At 39.8% G+C, this 23,273-nt stretch overlaps 1 pseudogene; it reads right to left on the bottom strand.

Moving 5' to 3' along the window:
• Nucleotides 1-920: 920 nt before the first annotated feature.
• On the bottom strand, nucleotides 921-4,159 carry LOC147476917 (putative LRR receptor-like serine/threonine-protein kinase At3g47570 pseudogene; annotated as a pseudogene).
• Nucleotides 4,160-23,273: the final 19,114 nt, after the last annotated feature.

Below are 23,273 nucleotides of genomic sequence, written 5' to 3'. Positions count from 1 at the left end.
ACTGATTAATTAAAACCCGCTTAATTAATAAATTTTGTTTGGTCCCAAGGGTATTAAATTGTCGAGGTACTACTGTATTTCCTAAGATATAGGATTTTGTTTTTCTTGAAAAGTTTTCCGTTCAATCATTTAGTTGTCCCATACACTGCCAAGAAATTGTAGGTGAGCATCCATGTAACACAATTGCAGAGTTACAGCCATATCCTATGCGCCTTGGTGCTCATGTCGTCCAGATCTAAATATTTTTATGTGGCTTATTACTTTCTAACCACAAAATCTTTCTATGAGAATACGACTTGAAAATAATTTTCTGAACTTGATGTAAAATGACCAACAACAAATGTGATTGATTTTTTTTTTTTTTTTTTTTTTTTTTTTTTTTTTTTTTATTTTTATTTTAAGTAATATTTGTTAGGATGAAAAAAAGGAGAAAAATTCACAAACGGGGTACAACCAGAGATACAGTGAGAGACCACCACATAAAGCCCGTTTAAAAGACCTCTAAAACTAATACTCCCCCACCCATAGTACAAGCTCCCAACTAACTACCCAATCTCTAGTAAATGTGAAATGGCTGATGATAAAATAGTTAAGGGGTATTTAGGTTTTGGTCCTATTTATAGTAGTGATATTAGGCTTTGGTCCATTTATAATTGGAAATTAGACTTTAGTCTAACTTTTGCTAGTCAAACTCGTTGACTGTCTTGTATTTTTCTTAATACCTAGAATACCCTTACACGTGCGTCTCACATGTTTGATTAATTTTAGTTTTAGGATTGCTACGTGGTAAACATCTAACGCGTGTAGATCTACTAAACTATGTCTGTTGATTTCCACTTTTGCGTATCTCAAAAAAGTTGTTAGAAATAACGACGGAAAACTTTTCACAATTATAAATGGACCAAAGCCTAACATCGCTACTATAAATAGGACCAAAGCATAAATATCCCAAAAAATCCCATAATGAATTCACAATTGCCTGGAGCAACATAACTAATTGATCCTTTGATTACAAATGAGCTGATTTGGCTTTGAGAAGAATCATCACCAGTAACAGAAAACATCTTTGCTATTCCAAAATCAGCTCCATGAGCAGTCATGTCATAATTGAGAAGAACATTGCTTGGCTTTATGTCACAATGGACAATCTCCGGTTCAGAATAGTGGTGAAGATAATCAAGTGCAGAAGCAACATCGATAGCTATATTAAGTCTTTGTTTGAAACTTAAATTTCTTGGCTGAAGTTGGTGCTCATCATCAGTCTTTGGATGTATCCACTCCTCTAAACTCCCGTTAGGCATGTCCTCAAAAACTAGAGCTCTGAAATCATTCCCCTGAAAGTCCGCACTTGAGCAAGCTGTTATGATTTTGAGAAGATTTCGATGGCGGAGATTTCTCAAAGCTTTGGATTCGATTAGGAAAATCTTTGAAGCTCTTTCTCGTTGAAGATTTAGGACCTTCACAGCAACAGTTTTGTTCATGTCTTGGACAACACCTCTAAACACAGAGCCATAATGATAAAACTAAAAACTAATGTTTTACCTACTCTTAACTATTTATGCTAGGAATAAGTAAAAGCAATTGGGTTCTACGTTTAGATCAAGTTTTCTACTCTCGATTATCTTGTGATAAGGTGGAGTAAAGAATTCATTCTACTCCTAGTTTACTAGACGTAACAGTTTTTCTAACTTAATAATTCTATAATATCAACGAGAGCAATAATTGAATTAAACTAATATGAGGGAATAACTAATTATGATATGCTAATTTATACTATGGCAAATTGTTTATAAGATGAAAATGGGAAGAGAGGTATTAGGGGGATTTGATTTCATTTAGATAAATTCCTAATATGCTAGTGTATATTATTGCAATCCTAGCCAATAAAGATTAAGTATTGATCCCTAACTATTCATGACAATCTCTACCAACTAATAATTAGCATGAGAGAAAATTTAATCCATTCTCATGGTAAATAAACTAACCTCTAGAGTGAAACTCTTGAATAAGCAATAATTCTAACTAACATATCAAGTCTTCATCAAAGCTTCATCAAACCCCTCCAATAGAGGTTTAGCTAAGATTCATTAGACTATCATTAATAGAAGAATAAGAAGAAGACATTATAATAACAATAACTTGGCTTGATTAATCTAATGGAAGAGAGTCTAAGAATTAAAATTATATTAAAAACTAAGTACTGAATAATTAACTAAGGTAAAACTAAGTTGTATCTAAGTACTTTCTAAGTTAGTAGAGAGTTATGCCTTAGTCCTCTTTATATAGGAGAGGGCTAGGTTTACAATTTCGTGCATGGGCTTTGGAGCCATGTTTTGGGCCATGAAATCAAGCCTAAAACCTAATTACTTAAGTCCAAAAAGGGTTTTTCTGCTGGAAATTACTGAAACAGTATTTTAATCTACTTTTACTCCTCTTATTGGGTCAAGGCCTGGACCATTAGAAATCTCTTTTCGAGCCGGTCGTTTTGACATATAATAGGCCCAATTCTGAGGTCTGAGTCCAAAGATACGACTTGCGGAAGTTATGTTGACTTTTATGCTCTATTTCTGTCTCCGTTGACTTTGATTTTTTTTTTTTTTTTTTTTTTTTGATTGGCAAGCCTATTTTAAATGAGATCAGTAACTCTTTGATGCTGGCAGGGTTCGAGCCCCAAACCTCTGGTATCATCACCCAAAGGTTTTACCGACTTTGCTAGTGGGCACCTGTAAAAAAATGTGTGGGCAAGCCTATTTTTAAAGAGATCAATAACTCAATTGTGTGTAGTGGGGTTCAAACCCCAGACCTCTAGTATCATCACCCAAAGGTTTTACCAACTAAGCTAGAAGGCACTTACAAAAATGTGTGGGCAAGCTTGTTTTTAAAGAGATCAGTAACTCAATTGTGTGTAGCGGGGTTTGAACCCCATACCTCTAGTATCACCACCCAAAGGTTTTACTGACTTTGACTTTTCAGCTTTGACTGGGCTTTAAAAAGTTTTTTCTCCTTGAATCTTGGCCTTTAACCATAGAACTTCTTAGCAACCAACCTTTGCTCATTTCTCTTGCAAAAGTGACATATTTCTTCACATATTTGACTCCAAGACCTGAAATACACAAAATTACGTAAATAGTACTAACTCTTATTTATTATACACATAATTGGTCTAAATGTAATATTATTAAGGGGTTAAAACTACAGTTTTGGGCTCTTATCACATAACTCCCAACACCAATCAAATTGTCCACAAATAATCCATTCGTGGATTTAAAGAGCTCTCCATATGAGATCCTTTCATAAAGAAGCTGGTTGAACGATGTTTCTTTTGAAGATGGTTCATTTTTCGCCTTTGTTCTTCGCCAGCGTACAAGAAAAGCACACGATAATAGAAGAAGACATGCTCCCAACAATGATAGGAACAACCACTTTAACAGGGAAGGAAGTTTTCTTTTTCTTTTTGATCCCTTTTTGGATGCATGGAGGGAGCTCCAATTCTACTATTCCTTCGCACAAGTTCTTGTTTCCAACAAGTGAAATTGCAGTTGCATTAGCGCTCACAAAGACCCTTTAGTTGGAACTCGTCCCTCAAGCTAGTTAGAGGACAAATTTAGGTTTAAAAAAGGGAACTGCTCTAAATATTCTGGAATCTCACCTGACAATTTGTTACGAGAAATATCAAATTCTTCTAGACCTCTTAAAGCACTCAGTGAAAGGGAAGAATCAGAATTAATCCCTTTTGTATTAATCCATTTTGTCTGTCTGAGATGAATCGAAAGAATCCTTGTGCTGAGAACTCATTATTTCTGGCAACCTTTTTGAGATACGCGAAAGTGGAAATCAACAGACATAGTTTAGTAGATCTACACACGTTAGATGTTTGCCACGTAGCAATCCTAAAACTAAAACTAATCAAACGTGTGAGACACACGTGTAAGGGTATTCTAGGTATTAAGCAAAATATAAGAAAGTCAACGAGTTTGACTACCAAAAGTTGGACTAAAGTCTAATTTCCAACTATAAATGGACCAAAGCCTAATATCGCTACTATTTTTTTTTTGCTAAAAGGTAATTGATTAATAAAGAATAAGGTTACAATAAAAGAAAAGGACTTGAAGAACTGATTGGGAAAGATATCATCATATGTGTACCTTTCCAAATACATCAAAATACTAGTGGACAACTCGAAAATAGGTGGTGTAGTGATTCTCTAGATTTTTCATGAATGAAGGTCTACTGTCCCAGCATTTCCTTTCTCCCTGTGGTAAATTTGCACCATGTTTAGCACAACTATCAACTCCAAGATTAGTCTCCCTCTAGGTGGTGGTGATGTTGATCCATGTTGCTTGCTCCTTCAGAGTTTGCCAGATTCCTCTAACTCTCCAATGCATCTTATTTTCCTGAAAAGCTTGAGCTACAGCTGTCGAGTCACTTTCTACCCATATATATTTCCATCCGAGCTCTAATGTTTTTTCAATGGCTTCCACTATGGCCACCGTTTTTGCCAGGTAATTGGTAGTGACTCCCAATCCTCCTGCTGCAGCTCCGACGAATTCTCCCTTGTAATTTCGAAGCACTAGTCCCCATCCTGCTCTTCCAGGATTTCCTCTCGAACACCCACCAGTATTAATCTTTATGATGCCAGGTGGAGGGAGCGTCCAGAAGCATTCTAAGATCTTGGTACTATAAATAGGACCCAAACCTAAATACCCCAGTGGTTAATCTACATGATAGTCTTCATTCTCCCTTTCCATAATAGGCTTAATAGTGTCCAAATCAATCCCCACAATATGTCCAATCCCACACTCCTTGTTGTTATTACCATGAATTTTGCCAAACAGTTTTTCTAGACCTGATCTTCCCATGCCGGATGATATCCCCAAAGCTCCTGCTAGTGGCACAACCATGTACTTAATTAATTACTTGATCCAATCGCGAGAGTTATCAGTATTTTGACAAATTCTACTTGCAATATCACTAACATTCAGGTTCAAGACAAGACGAAACCTTATTTTCTGCAGATGGAAATTGCCACCTAGTGGATTTTTCAAACTCAACCCGGATGGGTCTGTCATTGTTGATCAAAGAGTTGGTTTTGGAGGCTTAACAATAGACCAGGAAGGAAATGTTATATTTACTTACTCAGGAGGTGGGTCTAGGAGGTCAATTCTGTTTCAAGAACTGAAAGCTATTGAGGTGGGTCTAACCCTAGGTCTAGAGAATGATCTTAAGTACATTCAAGTATGCTCAGACTCTCTTTGAGCCATCCAGATTCTAAAGGGAAAAGAAACCGCACCGTGGTACTGTATGAACCTAGTAGAAGCCATAACTAAGATAGTTGCTATTCTTGTTGATGTTAAACTTTGTCATATATATAAAGAAGTTAATAGGAGCGCAAACTATCTAGCTAGTTTGTCAAACTCAACTGATGATCAGTATGTCTGTAATTGTCCACCTCTTGATTTTGTATTAGCAGAGATTACTACTGCAGATGTCAGACGAATGATTTAGGTTAGAATCTAATGCAGGTCCAAGGGTCAGCCTAACCTTTTTATCTTCTTCTTCTTCTTAAAAAAAAAACATTACCATCATTAAGATTTTCATTTCGCATCTTCTGAGAGCGATCATTCCCCACAATATTGTCATTTGAGCTAGCATTTATACCTCTTCCAGTTCTAATACTTGATAGCTCCTCACCACCACTTCGTGATACATCAACGAAATTAGGACCACCGTTTAGCTCAGTCTCACCCACTCCTTCGATAACCATCTCACCACCATCCACGAAACTCGGTAACATCAGCATGTAATGCTCACTTGCCTCAAACTCACTTGTAACGCCTGTGTTTTGCTCACCTTCATTGCCAGGGCACCCGTCTAATTGTGCACAAAAGTGGGTATCTTTTGGAATTTTTTATTTTTATTTTTTACCAAAAGCCTCAAGTGGGGAGGGGGGTTCGGCAGACCCCTACCAGTTTATTAATCATAAAAATAGTTGGTTGGGGGTGGGTGAGTGGTTACAAGCCTGACCACATTACAAATAACAGCACGTTCATAAACGCTATAAAATGGAAAACAAACACTACACAATCAACTCATACTTTCAATTTACCGATACCTGACTTGTCGAGCATATAACACTCTCTAGCATCTCTGGGTAGACGACGAGAATTAGAAAAAATCTCGTGACAATCCAAACTAGTAGCAAGCTTAGCTAAAGCATCTGCAACACAATTACCCTCTCTGAACACATGAATAAATTAAATGATGCATTTATATAGTCTGCCATTTGAAGAACCTGTAACCATGTTCGTCTTAGAAACCAAGGGGCCCCCTTCCCACCATAGAACCAACCCAAAATAATATGGGAATACACCTCTACAATTAGCGGTCTAAAGTTTCTTTGCAAACAAATCTTCATGCCTTCCAAAAGTCCAAAACAACAAAAAGACTAGTTCCTTCTTGGAGAACCTAAAAAAGGTTTTTAGGTTTGAGAAAACAGAAACGTATAAAGCGCAACTAATTTGGTGTGAGCTAAACAATTAGCTTGCCCATGTGGATTTTGGACAAATACATTATAAGCTTATATATATCAAGTTCTTGAATTGATTTTATCGCAACCAATAATAAAAACCTGGCCGGTTTTGCCCTTGTTTGCATTGTAACTTGTAAGTTGTAACATTCTTCTTCATAATTAAGGACAGTATCAATGTGTCATTGCATTTTTATGCAAGTACTAGTTTATTAACTCACTCGGATTTAAATATTCATTTACACTCTTATGCTTTATGAAATTATGAGGTCCAATTTTTGCTGTGAGGCTAGCTCTACCAATTATTCATGGACGACCAAATAATTGTAGGGTCATGTAATAGAAAATTACAGATGTGGCCTGGTTGCATGCTGAGTTGTGGTATTCATAAGAGCATTCCCGATGCAGTAACTTTGAGGGGAAATAGCAACTTGTCACCCTTATAAGCCAAACAATGGTGCAATGCAAGGTGACTATATAGGTAGCTCTTCACTAGGTAACAATGAGAATAACACTTGCTATTTTCATAGCTACTGAGTTGTGAACATTGGACGAAACCTTTTATTGCATCTCGTATGTTTTTTTTGAATTTTTTATGTATTTTTTTTCGGACGGGATGTTTCATTCCGTCCCGGCGTGTTTTCTTTTGTTTTTGTTTTTTGTTTCCTTCTTCTTCAGATGGAATGAAACATCCCATCCGAAGTTTAAAGTCACTTTTGTATTGTGCAATCTCTGATAGCTTTTCACCAACAAGGTAGCTATGAGGAGAAATAGTCCTATATGGCGCTTATATTTGTATTGCGCAATCTCTGATAGCTTTTCACCAACAAGGTAGCTATGAGGAGAAATAGTCCTATATGGCGCCTATATGGGTAGCACGTTGCTGCTTGCATTTGGAATGTTCTAAAATGTAGTCTCGAGGGGCCTCCTAGGCTCACATAGGATTTTGTTGATAGGCCAAAATTCAATCCTTTTGTAGTCAACATTGAGGTTAAAGGAATGCCAACAAGGCAACATCGTGGAGTGAAGTAATCCGAGATGATGTTAAAGCAAAATGCAAGCCATAAAAAAAATGTAATCCTTCCTCTCAGTTCATTTTGGACCAAAGATGTTGGGTTTAAGGTCCACACAAAATGAGCTATTTTGTACTAAAGTGGGAAAAGTGGAGTAGAAATTTTGTAACATGTATCAATGCATGATAATAAAACCAGCACATGCCTCATCTAAGAATTACCACTACCCATTTTTCTTCCAAAGCAAAAGTCTCCACCAAGATGACCGTCCCCTTCACAAGTTCACATCGTTGTACATATATAGTACTAGAATGAAAAAGACGTAAAGAATCAAATACCCATTTCAAGCTAGAGCCAACAAGGTGAGGAAGAATCTCTTGAACCTAGCTTAGCCAATTAGAAAGAAGACCATGCACAACAACACATGCCTTTGAATCCACTATAATTGGCCAATTAGAAAGAAGACCATGCACGACAACACATGAATTAGAAATTTAGAATCCACTATAATTGATGATAGCTGTATATGTTTGTGTTTACTAGATAACGACTTGATGATTTGGGTGATAGGGAATGGCTGCACTCTTCTTGGGATAAGAGTTGCCTACGTATCAAGTTTCTTGGGGTAAACTTGAATCAAGCCTTACGTAGTTCATCTCTCTCTATTTATAGATGTTTGAGTTGACCTTTCATATTTGCTCCAGGCCGTTATGAAGTGTAGATCCACCTTGTGTACTATCTTTGGAGATTCGCCATTACTCTAATGTTACAAACACTACAACAAATATGACATATGACATCACTAATTTTACATCACTTTCAATGAAGTGGTGTCATATGAAAGCTATGACATCACTTTTCTCAGCATGTGATGTAATAATTATCACAATTTTTTTTAACATCACTTATTTCAAAAGTTGATATAGTAGAGTTGTACAACATCATTTTAATAAGTGATGTCGTGATAGTAATGTAGTAACACTTTTTTATGTCACTCACTGTGTCACTTATAAAGTGATGTAATATCCATGTATTCAACATCACTTTAAAGGTGTTGTCACTCACCGTGTCACTTATAAAGTGATATAATATCTATGTATTCAACATTACTTTAAAAGTGACTTTGCCAAGTTTTCAAAATCACTTATAATGTGACTTCGAGAAGTGTTACTATTAATATAGCTCTTCTTAATTAAGTTAATTAGTTAGAAAAAAAAACCATGGAAAAAATTAGGTTAAGGTTAAAATGTTAAATAGAAATGAAACAGGGCACGTGCTTGGTTTTCTAGACTAGCCACCTTTAAACAAAAATAGAAAATAAAAAACCTCTGGACTCTTTTCTTGCACCAAAAATAGCCCAACCAAAAACAAATCGAGAAAACTGGTTATCCTCTTCATCTGTCTTTTCGACCTCCAACTTCTGAAAACATTTTGGGTTCCTCTTGTCATCTTCTCCAATTTTCTCTTTTGCGTTAGTGCGGTTTGACATCGCTGATGAACCAGGTAAGGTCACTCTCGATCTCTTTACTTTGATTTCGGTTTCCTCTCAGCCTTAATTTAGATTCTTGATTAAAAAAAGGTTGGTTTTGCTTTTCTGCCAATTGAAAATTGGATGGTATTGGTTGTTTTCAGAGTGATTCTCATATATTTCCTTAATAAAGATCTCAATCTTACTAGTTCTCGCCCATAAGTTTCCACACCTCTCACCTGTCTCCATCGCTGTAATCTTCTCTATTACTTTGCACTCAACACTAATTAATAACTAACAATTCTAGGGTTTCTGTTGTACTTCTAATTGGTTGTTTCTTGGTTGTGCAGTATCTGAAGGTTATTGGTTTAAACAATCTTCAACGTCACCTTATGTTGGTTTGTTTTTTCCAATTTAATAAAGTACATATTGTTTATTTTATTTTTCAGTAAAGGTGATGGGTTGTTTTTACTTTTGTGCTGGATAAATGTTTGTTATCAAGGATTTTAGGGACATTGATTGTTTTAAGGTAAACAATGGGTGTTAATGTGGATTCCTATTTTGGATTTCTTAATTTAAATGGAGACTGCGCCAGTGGCTGCAGGAGGTATCAGTTGGGAACCAATTCAGACCAAAAGATCGATATTATAGATTCTTGCTCTCAAATGATGCTCCAGCTCCATGATGTTTATGACCCAAACAAGGTTAGGGGTTTATTAACTTTGTATACATATATGTGCAGATGTGCTTAGTTAGCTACTAACTATTTTTCTAATGGTATTGTTCATCAGATAAATATCATACGAAGAGAAACGATGTATGGAAGAGTTGTAGTGTAACATTGTAGTTATGAAACGATCCCAGCCAAAAGTTCTTCGCTTGAATTTAGTTGGATCACCTAAGGGGGTGCCTGAAGAGACTTCTGTATTGCCTTCTGAGTTAGAAGAATCATCATAAAAGTATCCGAAAGACAATAGTGATCTAATGAATTCACTTTGTGCCCCAGTTGTTACTCCAAATAGTAGTCCTGAACTTGGGACACCATTTTCGCGAACCTGAATCTTTGGAACTTCATCGATTATCAAGCTCGGACCGGGAACTTCACCATTTTTCATCCCGAAAAATAAGTAGAGATGTAAAAAGAAGATTCATTAGCTTCAAAAGAAACCAGAATCTAGATGATAGTTGCTTTCATTACACGGATAGTGAAGATCTAAGTCCACTTTCAATCGGTCTAAGTTTTCAAACATGGATGGCTGAAATTCTTAGTTCAAGCCACTCATCTTTAAAAGTTTGATGAAAGCTTCGCAAAGGCTCAAGAACATTCATTCTTCCACGCCTAAAGCTTCATTTGGAGAAATTCTCAAAACTTGACCGTGAAGGACTTGGAAGACTTAACTATAGGCAATGTTGAGTTTGGTGGTAATGTCGAGAAACAGTTGTCATTATCCGTGCACCTCTGGACCTCCCCATTGTGTTCAATATGTCAGCACAAGGCTCCTGTAATTGGGAAACCTCCAAGGTGGTTCGCTTATCGAGCTTGAACTTGTTCTTGGTGGATTTTCACAGGCAAATTTCTTGGCCGAAGGTGGGTTTGGATCTGTCCACAGAGGTGTCTTACCAGATGGCTAGGCAGTAGCTGTCAAGGAACATAAATTGGCTAGTTCCCAGGGCGATCATGAGTTTTGCTCGGAAGTTGAGGTTTTAAATTGTGCACAACACCGAAATGTTGTGATGCTGATTGGGTTCTATGTTGAGGACAAAAGAAGATTGTTGGTCTGTGAATATATTTGCAATGGATCACTGGATTCTCATTTATATGGTAAGACTTTTGAAGTCCATTTTAGCAACTGTGTTTTATGATTATGCCAAATCAATTTTAAGGATTACATACACCACTGCCTCTGTATAGTGGTTTAGCTCATGAAAAATTTAACATGCAAATGTTAATCAAGAAAGCTAATATGTGAAGAAATAATTATTTGTCCAACTAGTTCATGAATGAAGCCTCCTACATTGTTATAAAAAGAAATATGATAGTATAGAGGTACTAGAGAATTCTTTTGGACCTAAAGCTTTTCCTTATCCTTCAATTTCAAAATTATGGCAGCATTTTGCGTATGCTGATTAAAATTTGTAGATTTCTTTATTAGTGGGAAAAAGTCACGTCTATTATATGAATATCACTCTTTCTTAGTTCTGGTTCAGTGTATTGCTTGAGTTGGTCCATAACAAAAAAGGTTTTATGCAGGGCGTAATCGGCAAAGATTGGAATGGGCTGCACAAAAAAAAAATTGCGGTTGAGTCTGCTAGAGGGTTCATGATACCTTCATGAGGAATGTAGAGTAGGATACATCGTCCACCGTGATATGCGTCCAAACAATATCCTCATTACCCATGATTTTGAGCCACTGGTTTGGAATTCATTCATTTATATAGACTTAGTAGGAGTTCACAGTTGTCTCTAATTTCCTTCTATTTTTTGCTCTATTCGAGACCAAAATTTTAAAATCAAAAATTTATATGTTGTCATAGTTTTCAACCTTTTTACATATCTAACAATTGGTGTTGGGTTATAATTTCTTTAATTCTTGTGGATAAACAACCATTTTATCTAGCACATCTAATATATTGCTGTAGATAATGCTCTAGTTTTTTGGATACCCATTAATCTTTTGCGACTAGTTGGCGAAAATAGGGTCATTACAGGATGGAAAGCTGTGAATATTAGCAGGCCCAAGGGTCAGCAGTGTCTTACTAAATGGGTATATATTCTATTAAGTGAATGAACGTTGAACACACATGGTTTTTTGTTTATATTGTCCTTAGAGTTCTGTCTCCTTCATCTTAAGTTCTAATATACAAGTTATTTCCAATATATTTTGGCACAGGGCTGGACCTGATCATGAACACAAGTAACTATCTTCTGTAGAACTTCCTTTGTCATTCAGGTACTATATTATGCGGATGTTCCGTCTGTTTATTTTCTTTTTATAAAATGGGCATTGATTTTCTAGTACAATGTTTCATACTACAGAAAAAGGAAAACAGAGTGATTTGTTAGGCTGTGATAAGTTCTTGGATTAAATTGATTGCATCAAGCCATGTTGTGATTGGTTCTTGGTTGGGTGATTGTGGTTCTTTTGGCTCATTTCGGTACTGCAGATTAGATTTTGTTGGTATATGTTGGCTCATTACAATTTTGTGTATATAGTGTAATATTTGTAATTGGAGATGATATTTGTGTGATGAATGTGATTTTAAGATACATTTCATCTTTATTTGATGATACATTTTAGGAAAATAGTATTATAATGGGATGATATTGGCAATTTTGGTTTTATTATTATTATTTTTTTTATTTTTTTTATCATTTTGATAAATGGGACATCACTTTTAAAGTGATTTATAGAGTTATTTCACATCACTTTACAAGTAATTTGGAATCTGAACGAAACGTCACTTCCTAAGTGATGTTAATCGGCCTTATTGATTTCACTTAAAAAGTGATGTTAAACCCTATAACATCACTTGTGGACATCGATTAAAAAGTGATGTGAAGTAACATCAGTTGTGGACATCATTTAAAAAGTGATGTGGAAAACCCTGACTTTTCACGTCGCCACCATTCACATCACTCTCAAAAGTGATGTCTTATACTTTTGACATCACTTTTTAAGTGATGGGAAATGTCATTTATGTTGTAGTGAAAGTAAATGTCTCCTTGATTGTTGCGTTGACTGAGCTCTAAGATTGCGCTAGTTGATTAGCTTCCTTAAATGACTGTAATTGATGCTGTGGACGACCTAGGTGTTGGGTCGTGGGTACGATTTGATAGTGTGGGATGAGTTGGAGAGGATGATCTGGTATGTAGACACGTGTACTGTAGTGTGGAACGGAGGGTACTTACACAGCCCCCTTTATTTTTTGTATCCATTCTTTGGACAGCAGTTGTGTGAAAAAAGGACGGTTTTAAAAATAAAGTTTGAACACACGTGTCTGACAGCTGTTTGTTTTGAATTTAGGTTTCGGTAAATGTACGGGAACAGTTGGGTTTTGAAACATGGGCCCAAATTGCGGCAATTTTGTGGGCTAGTCATGATTATACTTGCTTAGGAAACCAAAACTGTTTGTTTACTTTTGAGGTTGTGTGTTTGAAGGGTTTTGTTTTGGGCGTCTCCTCATTTTTACTTTATCTTCAGAAGTCAGAAGCAAAGAAAAAAAAAGGCAGAGAGAAAAACAAACCGCAACTTTACGATTTTCTTTCTCCAGGTTCGTTCTTTTACTCTAAAAAAAGTTTGATCTTTTGTTTATTTCTGCATCCGTAATGTCTGCTACCAGTGATAGCTTGAGTGGTGAGGTTGAAATTGATGAGTGGAGAGAGAGAACAGTAAGTGATGAAGAGGAAGATGTTGAAGCTAGGTCTCGTAGTGGTGATGAAGCTTCGTCGTCTCCACTGTTGGAGACGAGGGCTGAGGATGTGAGGAGGCCTAGGTCGGAGGATTGTTATGCTTATTTGAGGGAGGAGTTTGGTTGGGTGAAGGCCGACCTGGCCATGTACGACCTGAGGGGGGAGAAGAATTTGTTTGGTAGTGACTATGCTCCTTGGGGTGGAGGAGTAGTTGTTTGCTATGGACAGCTGAAGGCTGGGATGAGGTTGCCTTTTTCCGTCTTACTATGGAGGTGCTGAATTATTTGGAAAAAACCCCTTATCAGTTTGTAGGGAATAGCTGGAGGATTTTCCATGTGCTGAATTTGTTGAATGATAGGGGTTATAACATTTGCTTATCAGATGTGTTGGAGCATTTTGTTGTGAGGAGGTCGGTCGGGTGCTCTGAATTTTAGTTTTCAGGTCGGTAAAGGGAAATCTCCTATTATCGTGCGGGTGAGTAAGGAAGATTGGAGTCATAGGCCGTTGTTGGTTGTGGGTAGATATTGTCCTCCTCATTTGGAGTTGGCAAATCGTGTTGTACAGTTTGCTGGTAGGTCATTGGTTTTAGGTCGTATTGTATGGTATATTATGATTTGGACGTTCTGACTTATTTGTTTTGTTTTTGTAGAGGTTTCTATTCGTGGTCGTACCAAGAGCGGTGTTATAGAAAGGTTTGCTTGTTTGAGCTGGGAGGAGAAACGAGATTTGTTGGGGGAGGTCGCTCATTATTTCAAGAGGCGTGGAGGAGAGAAAATTAACCGTAAGAAGTTGGAGCAAAAGGAGAGGGCTCGCAAGGCTGTAGTTGTTCTCTCTGATTCTAGCTCGGATTCTGCAATTGAGAGGGAGAGCCAAAAGAAGGCACCTGTTTCTAGAGTGAGAAAGGTTGGAGGGGCTGGTGATAGCCGTTCTGGGGCAGCTAGGACGGCTGGCGGGGCTGCTGATAGCCGTTCTGCATCCAGATGCTCTAAGGTGGGTGATGTGGATCGTTTGGCATCCCAACGTTTTGAGCTGGGGGACGGAGGACGCTCTGCATCCAACCACTTCTCCACTGGTGATGCGGACCATTCTGCATCCAACTGCTTCTCCTTTGATCGTTCTGAAGCGAATGCTGGAAGTGTTGGTGGTCTTGTTGTTGATAATGCTGGTGGAAGTGTTGGTGGAGATGGTGATGCACCCACTTCGTTCCGGAGGCCTAATCTGAAGAGGCGCTCCGAAGCATGGCCCAAAATATCACCGAGATATCCGATATCTCGCCGATATATCTCGGTAAATTGGTACACCGATATCGATATTTCCGACATATATCCACCGAATATTGAACCCCTTTTTTCCGAGATATATCGGAATTTCCGATATGAAACTTTATATCGCCGATATAATCAATATTTCCGATATAATCGATATATATCGGTTGACTTTTTGACCATTTTTAAATATAAATCTGATATTTCTAATATATTTCCGATATTTTAAATAGTTTGGACTGGTCACCAAAAAAACCGATATTTCAGATATATCTCGGTTTTTGGATACACCGATATATTAACCGATATCGATATTTTGGGCCTTGCTCCGAAGTGGTTGATACAAATTGAAGGGGGCTAAAAGGTCCCGAACTGAGTCTGAGGAATGACTTAGTATTGTAGGAGGTCGTACTTCTTCAGGTCGGGTACCTTTGAAGAGGATGAACCTGAGTGATTTGGATGTTGACGCTGGGGTAGCTGAGGCCCGTGGTAAGAAGAAGGTTGTTGATGGTGAGCCTGCTGCTCAGCAGTGCAAGGGGTCAGGGAGTGTGGCCCCAAGTGACAAGAGTGGAGATGACGTTTTGAGCAGGCTTGTCATGTATGAGGACCCTGCTAGTGGCTGAGGAAGTTTGTAAAGAATGGGGACTGCAGTTTCAAGTCCACATTGGTTGTTGGAGGGTTGCTGGAGAGCATTATTCTTGATGGAGATAGGCGTAAGCTGGATGGTAAGAGTCTGGAGGAGAACCTGAAGGAGATAGATCGGTCGCTGTACTTTGTGAGTGTTCTTCCGTTCTGAGTTTGTTCTCTTTGGGCTTTATCAATATTGATCCGATCTAATCTTAATTTGTTGTTTGTCAGGTCTGGCCATGTACAGGAAGTTGAGGGAGATGGCTGCTATTTCCGATAGGTACAAGAAGGAGTTGGATGCCACCAAAGAGGCCTATGGCAAGCTGGTGGCTGAGCAATAGGTGGAGAGGGCTGAGGACTCAGGTGCAAGAGCTTGGTGGGAAAGTGGCTCTGTTGTAACCCTCTCTTAACTCTTCGAAACTAGAGGTTCAGCAGTGGGCTGCTGAGTGCAAGAAGGCGCGGGCTATTACTGAACGAGCTGAGTCTGAATATAACAACCTGGTTGATTTGGTGGGGGTGGTGATACTTACATTATGGCAGATGATTTTCTGGAGCTAGATCATAAGTATGAGCTCCTCAAGATGTCAGTTGAACGTGGGGCTGCAACAGTGTCTGCTGAAGATACTGGTGCAGATGCTAGTAGACGATCTGATCTGCCGTCCGATCTAGGTGCTGCTCCAGCTACCTCTCCTGATGCTGTTGTCAAAGATGTGATGAATGTTGGTGATAATCCGGCTAGCAGTTCTGGTGCTGTACAGGGCAGCGATCTGGATCCTTTGAATGTTGAGCAAGTTTCCTATGTTGAGTAATCTTGATCTTGTGGTGTGTTTGAATTTGTGTTGGTGATTCTTTGAACAATGTTAACACTGTTATGGTTTTGATTCTGATACAATATATTTTTGTTGATGGAGATACTGAGGTCATTTTTCGAGGATAACATGGGGGCTTCTAGTACCTAACCAAATTTGTTATTTTAAGTAGAAATATTTAAATTACGTACTTGTTGAGATTGTGCTTGAGATTTGCATGCCTGTGATTGCTTTTGTTGTCTTTGCTTGTTATTTGACGACCTGTGCTGTATAGCGATAGGATTGATGAACTGCTGAACTTGGGTAGGTCGTTTGATTGTAACAGTTCATAGAGCTATTGTGTACGACCTGGTAGATTTTCATAGTTGACACCTAGGCTTTGCCACGTTTAGGTGTTAGTAAGTCGTTCCTTTTGGGGAAACTTCTTATAATTAGCCTTTGAATGACCATTACAGTTGAGTCTAACTTAAACCATATCGAGGTCGTAAGTTGACTTGGGGTCCTTTTGGGGGTCCCCTGGATTGTACTTGTCTGATAATTGCGTGGAATTTATAGTTGAATCTTGCTTAACCCTGGCCATGCGTTGGTGTTAAGTTGATTTAGGGTCCTTTTGGGGGACCTTGGGTTGGATTGGTTGATACTTTTACCACTGCGTGGTAATTATAGTTGAGTCGTTCTTGACTCCGTCTTTGATGTATGACCTGACATTACGATGTCCTAGGTTGGATGGCGTAGTGCGAGTTGCGTGGTACTCATGTAATGCAAAAGATGACATTTGTGCGACAATGCTAATGAATTTTTATTCATATTGACTAATATGTCTTGGAGAAAAACTTCATTGATAAAAACGCTTGAGGAGAGCTGTGTTCCAAGGTCGGGGAAGCATATCACCGAGCTGAGTTTTGATCCAGTATGCGCCATTTCCGACGACTTTGTCAACAATGTAAGGGCCTTTCCATGTTGGGTCGAGCTTGGCAGGAGCGAGTGCCTTTTTGAGAACTAGGTCGAAAGCTTGAAAAGATCTTGGGACGACCTTCTTGTTGTAAGATCGTTGGATTGTTTGGTGGTACTGAGCTAGGGATATTGCAGCTGTTTCTCTTCGTTCTTCTAGTAGATCGATCTCTTTTGCCAAGATGTTGTCATTCTCTCCTGATTCGACAATTTTAGAACGTGTGGTTGTGATTGTGAGCTCTGATGGTATTACTGCTTCTGTTCCAAAGCAAAGTGTGAAAGGAGACTCGTTGGTACTAACTCTGGCTGTTGTTCTGTATATATGCCCATAGAATGTTCTCGAGCTGCTCTGGCCATTGGCTTTTCTTGCTCTCCAACTTCTTTTGGAGATTCTCCTTGATTGCTTTGTTGGTAGCCTCTGCCTGACCATTACTTTGTGCATATCTAGGTGTAGAAAATGCTTGAATAATGTGCCTTTTTTGTAGAAATGCCTTGACTTGTGAGCCAGCAAATTGAGTTCCATTATCCATGATAAGGGTGTGGGGGAGACCAAATCTTGTGATGATATTGGTTCATATAAAGTTGATGACGTTGACTTCCTTGACTTGGACTAGTGGGATTGCTTTAACCCACTTGGTGAAGTTATCTGTGGCTGCTAGGATGTATTTGAGCCCTGTTTTCTTTTGTGGGATGAATGGTCCCATGATGTCTAACCCCCACATGTGGAAAGACCATGGGCTGACAATATTGATTAATTTCTTTGCTGGACTTAGGTGGTTGTGGCCAAATGTTTGACATTGGTGGCATTTAAGAACGTACCTTTTTGCCTCGATATGCATGCCTGGCCAATGATACCCTTGGGCTATTGCTTTATGTGCCAGAGATCTTGCTCCTGCATGGTTGCCACATTCGCCTTTGTGGATTTCGTCGAAAATGAGCTGGCCTTTGCGTGGAGTTATACATCTTAGGTGGGGTCCTCTTGCGGTTTTGCAGAACAATTGTCCGTTGTTTACTATGTATCTTGGGGCTCGGAATTGCATTGCACGAGCATTCTTTGCCTCTGCCGGGAGCTCGCCCTGTAAAATGTATTTTAGGAATGGGCCTATCCAAGATTGAGTGATCTCTTCTTCGGATGAGGGCTGAAAGTCAGTGAGGCTGTTGACACTTTCTTTCTGGTAAGCTGGTCTTTCCAGGATGTCAATGTAGAGTGTGCTGGCGCAAACCTCTTGTGTCTTTGAGGCTAAGAAAGCTAGACTGTCTGCATGTCTGTTATCTTCCCTGGGAATGTGCTCTAATGAGAACATTTTGAACGATCTGATGAGGTTACTGATGACCTGAGCGTACTTTACAAGGTTTGATCTATTCGTGACATATTCCTTGGTGACCTGCTTGACTATTAGCTGTGAGTCGCTCTAAGCTTTAAGCTTTGGGACTTGTAGTTGTTGTGCCATGCGGAGGCCTGTGATCAATGCTTTGTACTCCACTTCGTTGTTGGATGTTGCGAAATCGATCTTGATTGATTTTTGTAGCTGGGTGCCTTTTGGTGAAGTTAACACAACCCCCAGTCCACTGCCATTGTTGTTGCATGCTCCATCTACGTAGAGGTGTCATGTGTCTGGGGGTGGCTGGTTAATGGAGTGAAGTGATTGGCTCGGGTTCCCAGTTGATGTCCTCGATGGGGAAGTCCGCAAGAAAATCAGCAACGACCTGTCCTTTGCGAGACGTTCTGGGAACGAACTCTATGTGGTGCTCTCCAAGCTCTTCAGCCCACTTCGCCATTCGAGATATTTTGTTGTTGGAACTCAATACTTGCTTGATGGGTACATCGGTGATGACCTTAATGCTGTGAGATTGGAAGTAAGGTCGGAACTTCTGAGCTGAGTAGAGTAAAGAAAGCATCGTTTTCTCCATCGGAGAATAGTGCTTTTCTGAATCTGCCAACGTCTTGCTGGTGAAGTAGACTGGCTTCTCGACTCCTTCGTGTTCGCGAAAAAGAACTGAGCTGATTGCAAAGTTGGTTGTTGCAAGGTAAAGCCCCAGCATTTCGCCTTCCTCTGGTTTGGACAGGACGGGCAGCATTGATAAGTAAGCTTTCAGGTCGGTGAAGGCTTTGTGGCATTCGTCTATCCATGTGAATGTTGCACTTTTTTTGAGTATTTGCAGGAATGGTCTGCATTTGTCAGATGCTTGTGGGATGAATCTGTTGAGTGCTGAAACCATGCCTGATAACTTGTGAATTTGTTGCTTTGTAGTTGGTGCTGACATTTCAAGGAGAGCTCGTATTTGTTATGGATTTGCCTCAATGTGCCTTTGTGAGAAGAGGTAACCCAAGAATTTCCGCGAGGCTACTCCGAATACGTATTTTGCTGGGTTGAGCTTTATCTTGTTTTGGCGAAGTCGTGCAAAGGCTTCTTGTAGGTGGGAGATGTGTTCGCCCGTCTTTTCGCTTTTGACCACCATGTCGTCTATGTAGACCTCCATAGTGTCTCTTAGCAAGTCTTTGAACATTTTGGTAACCAGTCTCTGGTAGGTCGCACCGGCGTTTTTCAAGCCGAATGGTAGGACGTTGTAACATAATGTTCCTTGCTCGATTACGAAGGATGTCTTTTCCTGGTCTTCTTTTGCAAGCGGTATTTGGTTGTAGCCACTGTATGCGTCCATAAATGATAAAAGCTGGTGGCCGCACGTTTGATCTACCAGTATGTCGATCCTTGGTAGGGGGAAGCTGTCCTTTGGGCAGTGCTTGTTGACGTGGGTGAAGTCTATGCAAAGTCGTACCTGACCGTTCTTCTTTGGAACGACTAAAATGTTGGCTAGCCAGGTCGGGTACTCGACTTCTCTGATGAATCCAACATTCTTGAGCTTTTCTATCTCTTCATTGATGGCTTTTTGAAATTTGAGTGCTAGTTTCCTAGGTTGTTGTTTGATAGGCTTGATAGTTGGATCTATATTTAACTTGTGGTAAGCGACCTGAGGGTCGATTCCTGGCATATCGATATACGACCAAGCACAAACATCTTTATTGAGAGATAGAAATTTAACAAGTTGCTCCTTGAGCTTGGGGTCTAGATCAGCCCCTACATAAACAAACTTTAGGTCATCATCTGTGCCCAGATTGACTTTTTCTCCTGGTTCTATTTGAGTTTGTTTCCCTTTGAGCTTGTCTGCTGCCGTGATTGCACCGGTGAGCTTCTAGTTGGTTGCTTCTGAGCTCCATGTTACCTCGAGGACCGGGAAATCACAGGACCTGGTGTAGGGTTGATGGAATTGCTTGGATCTTGTGAATCCATCGACATCCTAGAATGGCAGTATAGGACAACTTGACATCGATCACAATGAAGCGTGATGAAGTTTTGACCATGTCTTCCTTTTCTCCAATGGAGACTGGCAGGATGACATCTCCAATGGCATCTGTACGATCTCTGTTGAATCCATAGAGTGGTGCATTTGATTCTATCATCACCGAGTCTGGCAGGTGCATGTCCTTGTAAGTTTGAGAAAAAAGTATGTCACACGAGCTGCCTGGATTGATGAGGACTCTTTTGACTGTCCACCTGTTAATTTTGATGTGCACTACCAGGGCATCATTGGGGTAGGCACACCTTGTCTAGATCCTCTTCAGTGAATGAAATTACAGTTGTTGTTTGAGGGTTGGTAGGATTGATCACCTCAGCTTTGTGGGAGAGGTGATAGATTTCTTGAAGCACTCCGACTTTTCTGCGCTTCTCCCGACCTGAGGTTTCGTCGTTTGAGGTGTCTGTAATCATGTTGATTACTTTCTCCTCATCATGGTTAGAGGAGTGCTATCTCATGTTGTGCCTCGACCGACCTGGAGATTTAGATCGTCGGGCTGTTCTGCTCCTACTTCAATTGTTGGTAGGTCGTTCGTTGCTGCGGCTCTTGCTTTTGTGGCGTTTGGCATCCAGCTTGTGCCTTAGGTCGCTTTTTGGCAGAAACTCTTTCAATTTGCCTTCCTCCACTAAGTTTTGGAGGTAGTGCTTGATGCTTGTGAAAATGGCAATATGGACGTTCTGGTATGGCGATCACTTTGTTGATGTTGGGCTTGAAGTATGGTGCTTTATATATCTTCTTCAGGATTTGACTGAGTGTCCTAGAGAAGTTGGAGAATTCCCTTTTTGTGTAAGAGGGCTTGTTGGAGCTGGAGCCCTTGCTGTAATTGTTGTTGTTGTTGTTGTTGCTATTGTTGCCTGAATAGTGGTTGTTTTCCTTGGGTCCTCGCTTGTCACTTATCATGAGGACTTCTTTTTGCCACTACTGGTCAACCACTCCTGACTTACTTTGTTGTAATTTGTCAATCAAAGGGTACGGGTTGTCTAAAGCGTTCGGGTTTGTTCGCGATCGAGATCCTGCTAGGTCGGAGTCTTCCAGTAGGGCGTTGGTGAATGCTAAAGTTACAAAACTGTCCTTTAGGCTTGGCTCCATTAAGAGGAGCTCCTTCTTGAAATGTCCTAGGAAGACGCGGATTGTTTCGCCATGAGCTTGCTTGAGCTGAAACAAAGAGTCCAAGTTGGCTTGCTTCTTTTCATTTGTGGGACTAACTCGCCGCTAATGTCTCGCCTAGCTTGTCGGGTTGCTAATTGAATCGGGAGTTAGTGTGTAGAACCATTCTAAAGCTCCGTCTTTCAGGCTGGCTAGAAAGAGTTTGTACTTAAGGTAGTCGTATTTCGGAGCGCTGTAGAGTGCGAGAGTCTGGCTGAACCGAGCTACGTGCTGGCTTGGACACGAGCTACAATCGTACAGCGGGAACGTTGGTTGGATGAACTCTATAGGCAGCTGCTTATGACTGATCTCCGTTGAGAACGGTGACGCCTTGTACGTCTGGAGTATCTTCTGGGCGATCTGGAGCGCGCTGGCCTTGTTATTCGACTTCTCCAATCTTTGTTCGAAGTCTTCCAACCTTTTGTTTGTGGTGGTGGTGAGTGCTGTGACGGCGTTGTTCTCCACTGTGTCTGGAGTGCCGTTGTTGTTGTTGGAGGTTGCTTGTTCCCGCATCGTCTGGTTCTCTTGTTGCAAGGTGAGGAAAGTTTCTTGGAGCATCCTCATCTGCTCTGCCAACATTTGAAGTGAGGGGTCCATGATGGTTTTTTTGACCAGCTTCGTGGGCTTGAGAAAAGAGTGACTGTTCTTTTCTTAAGGACACGAACCGGCAGACGGCACCAATGTAGATGTTTGTGTTTACTGGACAACGACTTGATGATTTGGGTGATAGAGAATGGCTACACTCTTCTTGGGATAAGAGTTGCCTACGTATCAAGTTTCTTGGGATAAGGGCTGCACCAATATATATTTGAGTTGACCTTCCATATTTGCTCCGGGCCGTTATGACGTGTAGATCCACCTTGTGTGCTATCTTTGGAGATTCGTCATTACTCTGATGTTACAAAGTAAATGTCTCTTTGATTGTTGCGTTGACTGAGCTCCAAGATTGCGCTAGTTGATTAGCTTCCTTAAATGACTGTAACTGATGCTGTGAACGACCTGGGTGTTAGGTCGTGGGTACGATCTGATGGTGTGGGACGAGCTGGAAGAGAACGACCTGGTATGTGGACACGTGTACTGTAGTGGGGAACGGAGGGTACTTACAAGTTACAATAGCCTTTATCAAACTTCTATTCCTTGTTTTGTTCCGCACCGTACCCTCCATTCATATATTTTCTCCATATATTATTAATTATGAATAAAGATTTGAGCAACCATATTAGTAAAAGCTATTCAATAGGTTTTGATAAAGGAGCGCTCTTTGATAAAGTGGTGTACGCACATAATTCGAGCCAAGAGATGAGAGAGATCAGGTGAGATCCCCCTTCCTCGAAGCTCCCGCATGTATCAGCCTATTAGGCAAAGCAAGGATCCAACAGCTCCTGCTTAAATGTAACCAGAGGTGTCTAGCTAGGTTACCAGTAAACTTAGAGAGTACGCTTATTATGCATACCCTACCCGCCACCTCTTCATGCCATATATATGCACACCAGCTACTAATTACTTAGTTGGTCAAAAAACAATATAGTAAGGTGATTCATGAATAAAATAAATCTGAAAAACATCATATGGCATCAAAACTAATATAAAATACTCCTAACCTTATTGAAATTCACTAAATTACCATTAATTTATTTCGACAATTTCAACAACAAAAAATGTATATTTGATCAATGAAAATGTAAATGAAAATAAACCACGAT

The sequence above is a fragment of the Coptis chinensis genome, chromosome 9, assembly GCF_015680905.1.
Source record: "Coptis chinensis isolate HL-2020 chromosome 9, ASM1568090v1, whole genome shotgun sequence".
NCBI lineage: Eukaryota > Viridiplantae > Streptophyta > Magnoliopsida > Ranunculales > Ranunculaceae > Coptis > Coptis chinensis.
This window is presented reverse-complemented; position numbering and strand designations above follow the sequence as displayed.